The sequence below is a fragment of the Dipteris shenzhenensis genome, chromosome 14, assembly GCF_047967505.1.
Source record: "Dipteris shenzhenensis isolate YYH24624 ecotype China chromosome 14, Dip_SZ_1.0, whole genome shotgun sequence".
Lineage (NCBI taxonomy): Eukaryota > Viridiplantae > Streptophyta > Polypodiopsida > Gleicheniales > Dipteridaceae > Dipteris > Dipteris shenzhenensis.
Genome location: NC_141609.1, coordinates 44756720 through 44771295, shown reverse-complemented (window position 1 = coordinate 44771295; position 14576 = coordinate 44756720). Strand labels below are relative to the sequence as shown.

The following is a 14576-nucleotide window of genomic DNA, read 5'->3' as shown; positions in this document are numbered from 1 at the left end:
AGGTGATTCGCCCTCGCCCTCTATGAGTCCCAAGGCAAGGGTACAATAACTTTATACAAAGAAAATACAGTAATGTGAGACAGCCTCAAAGGATGGCATGTCGACCCTAGCAAATGAAGAGTCCAATCCTGAAGGCGGTCCTCAATCTCTAGTGGCGGTACCAGTTGACAATGCTGAGGCATATGAGTAGTAGTGTGCCATATAGGACGATAATACATGCCAAGACCATATTTCGCAGCAGCCAATGGAAAAGAAAGAAGGTTTTCATCATCATGAATGACATCTGCAACTGAGTGGATCCCTTTTAGACTAAGGAAGTATGAACGTCTAGGCTCTTGGAAAGCCAACGGAGGGACAAAAACCTTTGACCAATGTATCCTCTCAGCTCTTAGAGAATTTCCCTGCAAGGGATCCTGGCCATGCCATTCCAAATGCGAGAGGATGTGTTTCCAGTCCATCAACATGTTGGATACCATTGGACAGCCTTTGATTTTACCATCAATACAACCCAAAAGAAAATCCTAGTGAGTGGGCTGCTAGTATCCAAAGGTAGGGGTGATGAGTTGTGAGAGAAATGATGCATCATGGCAGGCTGAAAACCCTGCATAAATTGCAGCATCATTTTGACTTTATGAGCAAATATGCACATGGATGTTAAGAATATTGACACCTCCATGCATCTTTGGCGAACGGAGATGCTGCACCGAAAGCAATCTCAAACTTTTCTTGCCATGTTGAAGCACCAGAAGGTTTCCATAACTATAGACATGAAAGATGTAAGATCTCTCCATAACTATAGACATGAAAGATGTAAGATCTCCCTTGCTGAACATAATCAGAGGCAAGTAAAACTGAATATACGCCATCAAAATGCATTGAACAATCCGTAGCCTGACATGCAATGGCCAAGTGGCTAACTTCCAGTATTCAAGCTTTTTCTTCAGCTTTGCAAGTATCCAGTTAGATTGTTGGCGATGAGTAATCATGCAACCTAAGGATAACCACGATGGCGAATTGGTTGAGTGGGTTGGACAATTTCTGCCAGCCATAAAAGAGAATGCCAGTCTTTGGAATGCAAAGGTTGCAATTTAGATTTCTCAAAATTGACATGAATACATGTAGTCAAACCATATAAAGATAAGGCATGCATCAGGGACGATAGATCGTGCTGAGTATTTTACTCCTTGCTGAGTATTTTGAGGAGTAAAAAATGAATCATCAGCATAAGCCTGAGCAATCATAGTACTGCTTCCAGGAATCTCTAATCCATGCAGCATGTCTGTTGCCACTAGATGATAAATATATTGAAGCATGGGATGTGTAGCAATGGCATATAGAAGTGCACAAAGTGGACAGCCCTCATGAACTGAACAACGAAGAGTCCATGCTTCAGAAATATCCCCAGATAGTATGCAGGCAGCTTTACTGTCATTGTAGAGCCCATAAATAACATGCCACAATTTCCGACCAAAACCCAATGCATGCATAGTCTGTGATATAAAATCCCATTGGATTGTGTCAAATGCCTTTGCAATGTCAACATGCAGTAATAGAACATCCTGATCTGTGTATTTGGCATATTCTATTCCAACATAAGCGTTTGCAATGTTATTTGTGATATGCCGGTGAGGAATGAACCCATATTGTGCAGGATGAAGGCCATCATGTCGATACTCTTTAATACGATCAACCGCCATTTTAGTTATGATCTTGTAAATAACAGGCATAAGAGTGATAGGCCTCCAATCAACCAAGGATTCACATGTTTGCTTCTTGGGAAGAAGTTTTACAATCCCTTTTTCATGTAAATAAATCCTCAACCATAAAGGGGCATGGTCATGTTAGAATTATAGATATAATTCAGCAGTGACCAATGTAATATAATAAGCTAGTTAGGGGCACTTTTCCCTCTTTAAGAGGTTTTTCCCCCTAACCGCAGTAAGTTCACTAACTATGGTTAGTGACTATTAAGGTTTTGTCCTCCGTACAGTCGCCGTACAGCCCGTACAGATTCGTCGTACAGCTTCCGTACAGCTCCCGTGCAGCGCCGTATAGATTCGCTGTACAGCCCGTACAGATTCGTCGTATAGCGCCGTCACTTCCGTACATGCGTCGTCACTTCCGTACCTGCGCGTACACCTGTCGTCGTACCAGCCGTACAGTGTCGTACCAACTGTACGGCACTTCCGTACTGTTTTCAGTACAATGATTCCGTACTCAATCTGCTTCCGTACAGCAGGTAGCTCCTTGGTTTCGTACAAGAGAACTAGAAGGTGATCTTTGGCAGGAAAATTTTGCAGACAGCCATTGTTTGGCTCAGTATTCTGGGAGTACGTTTGGGGCATTTTGTATGTTGCAGACATTGCAATCATTGTGTAGTTTCGGAGCTACATTTGGAGCAAAAATTGCAGATTTTGTCTAAAATTTGGGGCTTTTACAGACATATCTGCAGATCTAGTCTGAAATTTAGGGCTTTTGTTCAAAAATTGCAGATTTGGGGCTTTTAGTAATTTTGCCCCTTTCTGGTTGCAATTTCAAGCCACAAATTGGGGCTTTTGTGTTGGGAGAGCATTTTTTGGAGTATTCAGTTCATACTGCCTTTCTTGGAGTGTTTGCAGCACTTTTGGCAGATTTTGGAGAGTTTTTGATGCTTGGACAGATTTCTGACAGTGCAAGTACAGAAATCTAAGTTGCATTTACAGCCCGTGCTTGGCTGTGTTTTTTGGGAGTTGTGCATTTCATTCCCAGTAAGGGAATTCAGCTTTGTATCTGCTTCAATCTTTTTCTCAGATATGGCCCATCAAAATCAGAATGAGTTTCAGTTCGGTGGTCTTTCCCTCTGGAGTTTCATGGTACGTAATATTCTGATTTCTCGAAATTTATGGGATTATGTCAATGGGGATGAGATCCGACCAGGAGATATTGCACCTGCTACCCCTCCTCAGCAAGGAGGTGGAAGAGGTCGTGCACAGGGTGCAGCTGCAGGACAAGTTGTTGGTGCAGCTACAGTCACTACCCCAGAGCAGAAGAGATGGGATTCACGGGATGCCTTAGCTTTGTCATGCATCTCTCTTTCAGTGAAAAGATCTATCATTTCGCATATCTGGTCGTATAAGACCTCCAGGGCAGCGTGGGATATCTTGGAAAGCATGTATGCAGCTCGGAATGATGCAAGGGTATCTTTCTTGAAAAGAGAGTTGGGCAATACACATATGGAGGAGGGTGACTCCATGTCAGTCCACCTCACAAAGCTACAGGATCTCAGAGAGCAATTGTTAAACATAAATGAAATTATTCCTGATTCAGAGATGATTACAACCACTCTGAATTCTCTTCTTGAGTCTTATCTCAGCTTTCACACTTCGCTGAACTTATCATTGAGGGGGGGTGCAAATCCCCTCACTTTTCATGAGTTGATAGGACTTCTGCTTTAGGAAGAGCAGACCAGGAAAAATTTGGCTTCACGTGCAGGTGAACAAGCCATGCTCTCAAAATTTAAATAAAAAACAAAGAGACAGGCAAAGACATCAGTAAATCAGCCTTCCAGTGGGTCAAGACAGCCTTCACAAAAGGCTAAAAATGATGCAAGTAAGCCCAAAAAGAAGGGTTTTTGTCACTACTGCAAAAAGCCAGGTCATCACATAGCAGAATGCAGGAAAAGGCTTGCAAAAGAAAAGAAAAACAGCTCAGGTATGGCTGTTTCAGATTCAGCCCCTCATGCATCTGATAGTGGGGATGCTGCAGCCAACTTTGTTGGACAGGATTATGCCTTTTTATCTTGCATTTCAGATTCTAGGTTGGCTGTTCCAGATGCTCGGGATAGTACAGCCTCTTGCAGTGATGATACATATGCAATTTTGACTTGCAGCTATGACTCTTCTACAGATGCATCTGCTTTCAGTGTTAATGAAACACTGAACACATGGTATTTTGACAGCGGTGCATCCAAGCACATCACTTCTAGGAAGTGTCTTTTTACTTCCTTGCATCCACCTCCCGTTGGTAAGAAAGTCACTTGTGCCAACAACTCATCATATTCAGTACGTGGCACAGGAGAGGTTGAGCTCACTGCCATTGATGGCTCAATTTTCAGACTTTCAGATGTCTTATATGTGCCTGGCATAACCAAAAATCTCCTTTTAGTGTCCACTCTTAACAGAGGGGGATTTCAGGTCATCTTTGAGGATGACAAATGTGCTGTCCGAGACAGGGAAGCTGACTATGCCTTAAGGTTATCTGGTACTCTGCTGCGTGGGCTGAAATGGTACTCTGCTGCGTGGGCTTTTTCAGCTTGATATTTTTGAGAAAAGAGCAGCCCATGCTCTTGCAGTTTCTACCCCTACAGCTGCCATGCAAAATGCAGAATTATGGCATGCCAGATATGGCCACATGCATTACAATAGCTTGATGACACTTCAGAAGTTTTCAATGGTTGATGCATTGCCACCTCTTGAGATACCTCCTCCACGTGCCTGTGAAGGGTGCATTTTAGGTAAGATGCATAGATTCCCCTTCAAGAAGGATGGTTTAGTTAAAGCTGTCCGCAAATTGCAGCTTATACACAGTGATGTCTGTGGTCCCATGAGGACTCCATCATTAGGTGGTCATCTCTACTTCGTTACATTTATTGATGACTACTCCAATTTTACTTGGGTTTATGGGCTGAAAAAGAAATCTGAAGTGTTCACGGTGTTTAAACACTTTTCAGTCATGGTTGAAAATGAAACCGAACTCAAGATACAGACATTGCGCACGGATAGAGGTGGGGAATACCTATCTGCAGAATTTGATGCTTTTCTCAAAGGCAAGGGTATTGTGCATCAGCTCACAGTCAGGCTGACCCCTCAGCAAAATGGCAAAGCTGAGAGGAAAAATAGAACCCTCATGGAGATGGACAGATGTATGCTGGAAAGCAAACACATGCCTCATAAATTCTGGCTAGAGGGTTTGATGTGTGCCAATTACATTTTGAACAGGGCTCCCACTAAGGCTTTAAAAACAAAAACTCCTTTTGAGGTCTGGAATGATAGGAAGCCTTCAGTGGATCACTTCCGAGTCTTTGGATGCCTTGCTTATGCACATGTGCCAGTTGAATTCAGGCACAAATTGTCAGATAAAGCCATCAAATGCATATTTGTTGGATACAGTGCAGAAAGCAAGGGGTACCGTCTCTACAATCCTGCTACACGCAAAATCATAGTAAGTAGAGATGTGATATTTTCTGAAAATTCAGCTCACACTCAGGCTGAATTTCAAATGCCTTCGTCTTCAGAGGATGTCTTTGAGGGGTTGCTACCCATTGCTTTGGGTTCCCCTGCTGATTTTTCTGATTCAAATCAGAATTTACAGCAACCTCCAGATGCTTCAGTTCCGCCACAGGATGTCTTGCCCCCTCCACAGGCAGTGGAACAGGTGGTGCAGCAAGAAATTGCAGACATACATGCAGCAAAAACAGTCCCAAACTGGCTGTTACAGACTCTCAGGGAGAGTAAACTTGATGCTTCGTTATCTGGCAGGACTCGCAGTGCAGCAAGGCACATGGAAGGTGCTAATTCAGTGGAATCAGCATATGCAGGTACTCTCCTTGATGAGGAGGAGCCTGCCACATTTGAAGAGGCAAAGGATAATGTGCATTGGATGAATGCCATGCACGATGAGTTGGAGTCCATTGCAAAAAATCAGACTTGGGATGTTGTGGACTTGCCACAGGGTAAACATGCCATTGGCACACGATGGGTATTCAAATTCAAACGGAAGCCAGATGGCTCCATTGACAGGTCTAAGGCCAGGCTGGTTGCTAAAGGCTATGCTCAGAAAAAGGGCATAGATTATGAGGAGACATTCGCTCATACATCCCGGATGACCACCATCCGATCAGTAATTGCAATGGCTGCACATTTTGAGTGGAATGTTCATCAGTTGGACATAAAAACAGCCTTCTTAAATGGGGACTTGCTGGAAGAGGTGTATGTCAAACCACCTCTTCCTAACCTAACGGTTAGCACGACATACTCTTTCCTCCAGCCGTCACCATGGATTCACTTACATGCTAATTCTCTTTGGCATATGGCAAAATCACTTGCTTGGTGGCGAAAGAATCTCCGCAATTTATGGAGAAGCAAATTGCCTCTCAAGCAAAAGCTTTTCCTATGGCGTTGTCTTACAGGAACCTTATCCGTGGGGGTCACTCTGGCTCAACGAAGGATTGCATCTGCTTCTTGTCTTCGATGCATGGCCCCTTCTGAAACGGTGCCTCATTTGTTTTGGATGTGTTCCAGCACTAAGACCTTCCTATGCAAAATTTCCATGTCGCTTCGCCTTCGTTTCCCTAACTCTCCTTTTGGGAAACATTTTTGGCTTTTTGGCAGACTTCCTGCAACCCTGGTCCATTACTCTTTATTTTTGAACTGGGTCAGATATTGGGCTTTTTGGACCATTTGGCAGGATCACAACATGCGATATTTTGGGAATCCGTTCTTGCAATCTTATGAATATTTCAGACTCTCCCTACGGCAATCTATCTATGATGCTTGCCATCAAGGAGATCTTCCTCAGTCATGCCTGGAAATAGTTTTTCTTTGCTTTTGATTTCCTGTTGAGGCTCTCTGCTTTTTTGAGACCCTCATGTAAATTTTGCTGATAATATAATCATGGATTTACCAAAAAAAAAAAAAGTATGTCAAACCACCTCCGGGCTTTGAAATTACAGCAAATGCACTTCAAGTATGCAAGCTCAACAAAGCTTTATATGGGCTGAAACAGGCCCCTCGTGCATGGTATGCCAAGATACATGCCTTTTTGACCAGCAAGGGGCTGCACAATAGTCCTACTGAGAACACCCTCTACATCAAGATGGATGGGGGGGAAATATTAGTCATCCTTCTTTATGTCGATGACTTACTGCTCACAGGGTCCAATGAAGAAAAAATTGCAGATTTCAAAGCTGATTTGCAGACCAACTTTGACATGTCAGATTTGGGGCTGCTTCACTTTTATTTGGGGATCCAGTTCTCTCATGAGAGACATGGCACTATTATGTCTCAGTCCAAGTATGTTCAGAAAATCTTGGACAGATTTAACATGCAAGAGTGTAAGCCCATAGCCACTCCTATGGAGCCGGGGCTGAAACTCACAATGCATGATGCAGGAGAATCAGTTGATGCCACACTTTACAGCCAGGCTGTTGGATGCCTCATATATCTCTGTAACACTAGACCTGATATTCAGTTTGCAGTATCTCAGGTGAGCAGGTACATGCACAGCCCAAAAACTATGCATTGGCAGGCAGTTAAGCACATCTTCCGTTATTTGCAGGGCACAAAGTCTTTTGGCTTACTATTTCCCAGGGGGGGTGACTTGCAGATGCATGCCTACAGTGATTCAGATTGGGCTGGTGATTATGACACTAGGCAGTCCACTAGTGGCAATTGTTTCTTTTTGGGTAAATCTTGCATTTCATGGCTGAGCAAGAAACAATCTACAGTGGCTACCTCATCATGTGAAGCTGAGTACAGGGCAGCTTTCACAGCAACAGTTGAATGTGTCTGGCTGCGACGTCTATTTGCTGATCTTCATCTGTCTTTGGAGAGTCCCTCTCCAATTCTCACTGATAGTCAGAGTGCCATTGCAGTGGCAAAGAATCCAGTGTTTCATGCTCGCACGAAACACATCGAGGTTCACTATCACTACGTCAGAGAAAAGTTGCATGTAGGAGAGATCAGTATGATGTTTGTGTCCACACATGACAACGTTGCAGATATTTTCACCAAAGCACTACCACGTGAAAAGTTTGAGGCATTTCGCAGTGCCCTGAACTTATATCCGTTTGGTTATTGATCAGCCTTGTACATGACATTGGCACTGCAGGGGGGTGTTAGAATTATAGATATAATTCAGTAGTGACCAATGTAATATAATAAGCTAGTTAGGGACACTTTTTCCTCTTTAAGAGGTTTTTCCCCGTAACCGGAGTTAGTTCACTAACTCTGGTTAGTGACTACTAAGGTTTTGTCACTAGGACAAAACCTTATCTTTCTTTCATTGTGTTGTACTCACTCTCTCTTGCTCTCTCTCACTCACTCTCTACTCACAGGTCAGAATGTGTAAAAGCATAATCCACCCACAATATGGTAGTGATAATATCATAAGAAGAAATCACATCTCTATGTCAGGCTAGATATTGTCTGCAAAGCAATGATCATAGAAAAATCATTAAATGGGAGACGAGAGCAAGAGAGTCCTATACCAACGATCGAGGTGAGCCACACACTTTTTTTTTTGTGAGAAGAAATCTTTATTTCTATAGAATAATTACATTCATAGCTGCTTCAAAAGCGAAGTAGCTACTACTCAAGAAAAGATCTCAGTATAGGCTGTATACACATCCTGATCAATCAAACGAGTCTGAAAACAATCGTAGAATGATTGTTGCAGAGATCGTTTGAAAAAAAGGAAGGATGAAAAGAGTGGATCACCAAAGACTCTATGATTTCTATCCATCCATAAAGTCCATAGGGTCCAATATCGCACCCATACGAAAAATAAATCAAAACCCTGTCTCTGGGGATGAAATCCAAACAACCAGAAAAATCTGCCAAAAGTAACAGTAGGAAATCGCTGTCGAAGCCTCTGTCTGATGAGAGCAATGAGATCAGAAGTATTTGGACAGGACCAAAAGATGTGGATCACTGATTCAGTAGAGTGCGAGCATCTGTGACAAACTGCTGAAGCAATATGTCTGTGTGCGAGTAACTGTCCAGATGGAAAAATGCCAAGGAGAACTCGCCATAGGAAAAGCTGTTGTCGAAGAGGGACTTTGTAATGCCAAAGGAGACGCAGCCTTTTTCTCCACCACTTCATTGGACGATCCATATGCCAAACAGTATTTGCTCTGTTGGAAATCCAAGGTGGAGGTAATAACACTCTATACAATGATGACACTGTGATATGTGAAAGCTTCAAAGGACGGACATATGAGGAAGGAGAGCGTAAAATCCAATCCTCAAGCCGATGCTGAATTTCTAAATGAGGTACCGGCAAGTACGGTTGGAGCATTGCTGAAATTTTATGCCATAAAGGACGATAATGAGCTCCCAAGCCATATTTGCGAGCAGCCAAAGAAAAGGATAGAATTGTGCCATCATCTTGAAGTACATCTGCCACAGATGAAATGCCTTTGAAGGAGAGAAAATATGAACGTCGGGGTTCTTGGATGGCCAAAGGTGGATGGAATACCTTAGACCAAAAGAGATTCTCTTCCCTCAAAGAGTTGCCCGAGAGAGAGTCCCTGCCTTTCCATTCCAAGTGGGAAAGAATGTGTTTCCAATCAAGAAGCAGAGAAGAGACAAAAGGGCATCCTCTGATCTTGCCTTGGATAGAGCCAAATAAAAATTCCCACTGAGTAGGCTGCCAATTCCCAAAAGCAGATGTATGAAGATGTAATAAGAGAGAGCGAATCATAAAAGCCCAAGGCTGATCTCCTTGTAGAAACTGCATCATCATTTTCCCCCTATGAGCAAGTAAATGCATTTGAATATTTAGAATGTTCAGACCCCCGTGCATCTTTGGAGAACAGAGACGATGCATGGAGAGTAATCTGAGACTTTTCTTGCCATGTTTTGAACGCCAGAAAATTTCCATGATAGCTGACATAAATGAAACCAAATCTGCCTTAGTGAACATAGTAAGAGGCAGATAAAATTGTATGTATGCTATCAAAATGGATTGTGTAATTCGCAGACGAACATGTAATGGCCAAGTTGCAAGCTTCCAATATTCAAGTTTTGCCCTCAACTTTACTAGCACCCAATCAGTTTGTTGTGAACGGGTGAGTCCCCAGCCTAAAGGATAACCAAGATGTCGAATGAATTGAGAAGCAGGGACAATTTCCCCAGGCCACAAAAGGTTGTGCCAGTCCTGTGCATGTAAAGGCAACAATTTTGATTTTTGAAAATTTACCCGAAGGCCAGCAGCCAAACCATATGTAGAAAGAGCATGCATGATCATGGAACACACACACACACACACACACACACACACACATTTTTAGTGAAGATTGAGTTGATTTATATTACAAAATCATCATCCTAGGATAGGACAATGAGAAATACATCAAGAGAATATCTCAATATAAGACAGATATACATCATGATCTATGCGCTTGGTCTGCAAGCAATCATAGAAAGATTGCTGCAAAGAGTGCCTAAAGAAAGTAAAAATAGAAAAAGTGAGATCATCAAAGACTCTATGATTTCTATCCTTCCACAGAGTCCAGAGTGTAGGATCAATTGTAGACCGTGCGAAGAGATTGGAGTTATCTCGAGGCTACAAGCTTACATACGTAACTTGATTGTATGTGTGCATGTTTTTAGAGAGACTTCTGCCCCTAATTTGGTTGAGTAAAGGAATGTGTCCTACCATTGTACATACATTGAATCATTCACATTTGTTACAATTCAATACATGATCCAACTTAGATGTTTTGGACTGTGCTCCTAGTTGCTTTCCAAGCTCTTTGCTAGTGACTTCCTATTCCTATTGAGTAGTATAAGTTTGTACAAGTGTTGAAGATGTTTGCTCATGGATAGATTAATCTCTACATCACAATAATTCTTTGTTTCAACAAATTATAGGAATTCCCATGGGCACTAATTGTGCTGTCTTTTTAGCAAACTTTTATCTTTTCACCTATGAATTTGAGTTTATGCAACGTCTTATTTCTATCAATACTTGCCCTATCATTTTACATAAGCTTAGTCAAGTTAGGTGTTTTATAGATGATTTGTACCAGATGTTCTTGACTTTCAAGACTTTATGTACAAAGACGCTTGTGCTTTTGGAGAAGGAATCTATCCTCATGACTCTTGTGAACTGAACTGCACTTCAATGGGGGATTCTTGTGTTTTCTTAGATCTTTGACTTTCTCAAGCTACCATAGGATTAGAGGTTGACATATATGATAAATGTGAACAACCTGAATATAGTGGTTTACACATTATAAAAATGCCTCACATTGACTCAAACATGTCTGATTTGGCAAAATATGGAGCCATTTCTTCCCAATTCCATAGATTTTCTTGCCTTTGTACAACTAAGGAGTCTTTGATCACTCAATGTAGTAATTTGATCACTTTACTATTACACAAGAGGTATAATCCAAGGAAAATAATGAAAAAAGTAGGCACAATCTTAAATATGAAGTCTTTTATGAATGGTGTATCGGCCTTAGGTATGTTTAGAATGATTGAACACAAGCTGAAAACAAAAAGCGGGGAGCTGAATAGCCCGTTTTTCTTTTAGTTTCAAAAGAGAGTTTGATTGAGTACTCTCTTCACTGCCTGCCAATGCTGTGGACTGGGCATGTGCATGAATCTGCTGAGCTGAGATACAACATACTGCAAGTCAGGTCTGGTGTGACATAAATAAATAAGGCATCCAACAGCCTGCTGATAAAGAGTGATATCACATGGTGGGCTCCCATCATGAGTTGAGACAGGGTCCACTGGAGTAGAGATTGGCTTGCAATCCTCAAACTGAAAATTATCAAGGAGCTGTCCAATATACTTGGGCTGAGACATCATGATACCCCCCTCAACATGAGCAAACTGAATGCCCAAATAATAGTGAAGCTGTCCCATGTGTGACATTTCAAAAACCTGCTGCAAATCAGCCTTGAAAGCTGCAATTTGCTGAGTAGCTGGGCCCGTGATGAGCATATCATCCACATATAAAATCAGCACTAAAAAATCAGATCCACTCCCACGGACATAAAGAGTGGGTTCTGTGGGACTATTTTGAAAACCAAAGGATAGTAAGTGTGCATGAATTTTGGCATACCATGCCCTGGCAAACCATAAAGGGCTTTATTTTCAGAATTAACACCCTCAAAGCCAGGAGGTTGTGTGACATATACTTCTTCCTGCAGATCTCCTTGACGAAAAGCAGTCTTGATGTCAAGTTGGTGCACTTGCCAATGATGATGGGCTGCAATGGCAATGACACATCTAATGGTAGTAATCCTGGATGTGGGAGCAAATGTCTCCTCAAAGTCAATGCCTTGTTGTTGGGCATATCCTTTTGCAACAAGACGGGCTTTGTATCGATCTATGCTGCCATCAGATTTTCTTTTTAATTTGTAGACCCACCGGGTACCAATGGCATGCTTGCCCGGAAGGAGATCTACTAATTCCCATGCGTCATTTTTAGCAATGGAATGTAGGTCAGCTCTCATTGCAACCATCCACTCTTTGCTGTCAAAAGCATCTTTATGGCACAGAGGCTCTTCATTGCAAGCTGTAGCAAGGAGTGTAAACTCAAGAAAGAAACCATGCTGTCTATTCCCTGATCTTGTCCAGGCAGCAAAAGCCTGATCTTGTTTGTTGTCCCTCAATATATCAAGAAGCCATTTGGAAACTTGCCTTTGCTGTCTACTGACAGCTCTTTCTTCAATGACTGCATCATGAATAGTGGGATCATTTTGTGCTGGAAGAGAAACCTGCAAATCAGCATGGGGTAGTGGCTGATTATTGCTTGGTGGAGGGCCTGGAGGAGGCTCATGTTGCTGGTCAAAGTCCTCTTCTGAGGATGGTAGAGGTAACCAAGATTCAAAGGCATCAGACATGTAGACATATGGCTTAGCTTTGCAGTCCACAAGAGGAGAAGCTGAATGTTTAGCAAAGATTACATCTCTACTGACAATAATCTTCCCAGTATTTGGTTGATATAACTGATACCCTCTGGTCTCCTGATTGTAACCAGTAAATATGCATTTGATTGCCTTGTCATCAAGCTTATGTCTCAGCTGAGATGGTACATGAACATATGCAAGAGACCCAAAAACTCTCATGTGTGAAAGTGAAGGCTTCCTGCCTTTCCATGCTTCATAACGTGTAACGGTCTTCAATGCCCGTGTAGGTGATCTATTCAGCACATAGTTGGCACACATCATTGCATCAAGCCAAAATTTATTGGGCAAAGACTTGGCCTTAAGCATGCATCTGGCCATCTCCATTGTGGACCTATTTTTCCTTTCTGAAATAGGATTCCGCTAAGGAGTGTAAGGAGTAGTGCATGAGTAAATAATGCCCCGTGAAGATAGAGATGCATCAAACTCCTTAGACATATACTCTCCCTCCCTATCTGTGTTGAGGGTAACAAGCTTGCATCCTGATTCATTCTCAACCATATTCAGCCACCTTTGAAAGCATAAGAAAACGTCAGATTTGGCTTTCAAAGGATGTACCCAGCAATATCTTGTGAAATCATCAATGAGAGTCATGAAATATTTGTACCCTCCTATGGCATTTGTCCTCATTGGGCCACAGAGATCACTGTGTACTAGCTGCAATTTCCTTTGTGAGAGTTTTGGACAATTCTTTTGAAAAGGAAACCGATGCATCTTACCCAAAAGACAACCCTCACACACATGTTTGGAAACTGTGTGAGTTTGAGGTACATCATTTGCCATCTGCTGTGAATGTAGCTTTGCAAGAGCTCTATAATTGAGATGGCCCATTCTCTCATGCCAAAGATGAGTTTCAGCAAGCTGTGAATCTGAAATAGCCAATGCTTCAATAGAAAGTGCAGCTGAGTGATGATCAAGGTGATAAAGCCCCTTTTGCAAAGTGCCAGTGAGAACTATGGCATTGTCATCACGAAGATCATAAACTAAGCATCTGTAGCCATAAAAAATAACTCTGAAACCTGAAGTGGCAATTGCTGACATTGAAATCAAGTTGACTTCAATTCTAGGCACAAAAAGAACATTTGTCATAGTAACAGGATGGCTTGAAATGGATGTGAGCTGCACATCTCCAATTCCTTTTACAGCATATGAAGCATTATTAGCACATGTGACAGTCTCCCCTCGAGGTGCATCAGCTAAAGAATAAAACAACTGTCTGCAAGATGTGACATGCTTGGAAGCACCACTATCAAAGTACCAGGACTGAGCATCATTAGCAGTAAAGAATGCATCAGCTTTGGAGGGATCAAATGAGCAATGGACAGCCAATGCCCAATCATCCTGAAGAGCATGTGCATGTGAAGCATCTTGTGGCTCATGGGATTCAATAGCATGAGAAGCATTAACTGTCAATCCTGCATTCTTTTTCTCCGAAGCATTTGCATCTCTTGCATCCCATCTTGACTGTCCTTGAGTTGGAAGAGCAGCGGCAGGAGTGCTAGAGGAAAAGGCATCAGGAGGAGTACCCCCTGTAGAGGGACCAGCAGTAGAGGCAACCACTGTAGCATTGGCTGGCCTCAGATCAGCCCCGGAAACAATATTCCACAAATGCTTTGGAACAAGAATATGTTTCATGAGATAAGACCACATCGGATAGTTGGTGCCATCCAACTTATCATCTTCACGAAGAACGCCAAATAGATCTTGATTATTCCCAGCCATAGCAAATGTGATACCCTGAAAGAGACCTGAAAACCCAAAACCTGAAGGCTATCACTGCAAAAAGCTGGCTGTCCAAAAATGACAGCAAATATCTCCAAATTTCTGACCCAGATCAAAGGGCAAATGCAAATCTGACCCAAATGTGACTGTGGCAGGCAATGTTCACTGCAAA

General features: G+C 42.3%; 1 protein-coding gene across 4 annotated transcripts in view; it reads left to right on the top strand.

Moving 5' to 3' along the window:
* Positions 1-14576, top strand: part of AARE (acylaminoacyl-peptidase-like protein) — a 141125-nt gene that overhangs the window by 51451 nt on the left and 75098 nt on the right. The gene's annotated exons all lie outside the window — the stretch shown is intronic.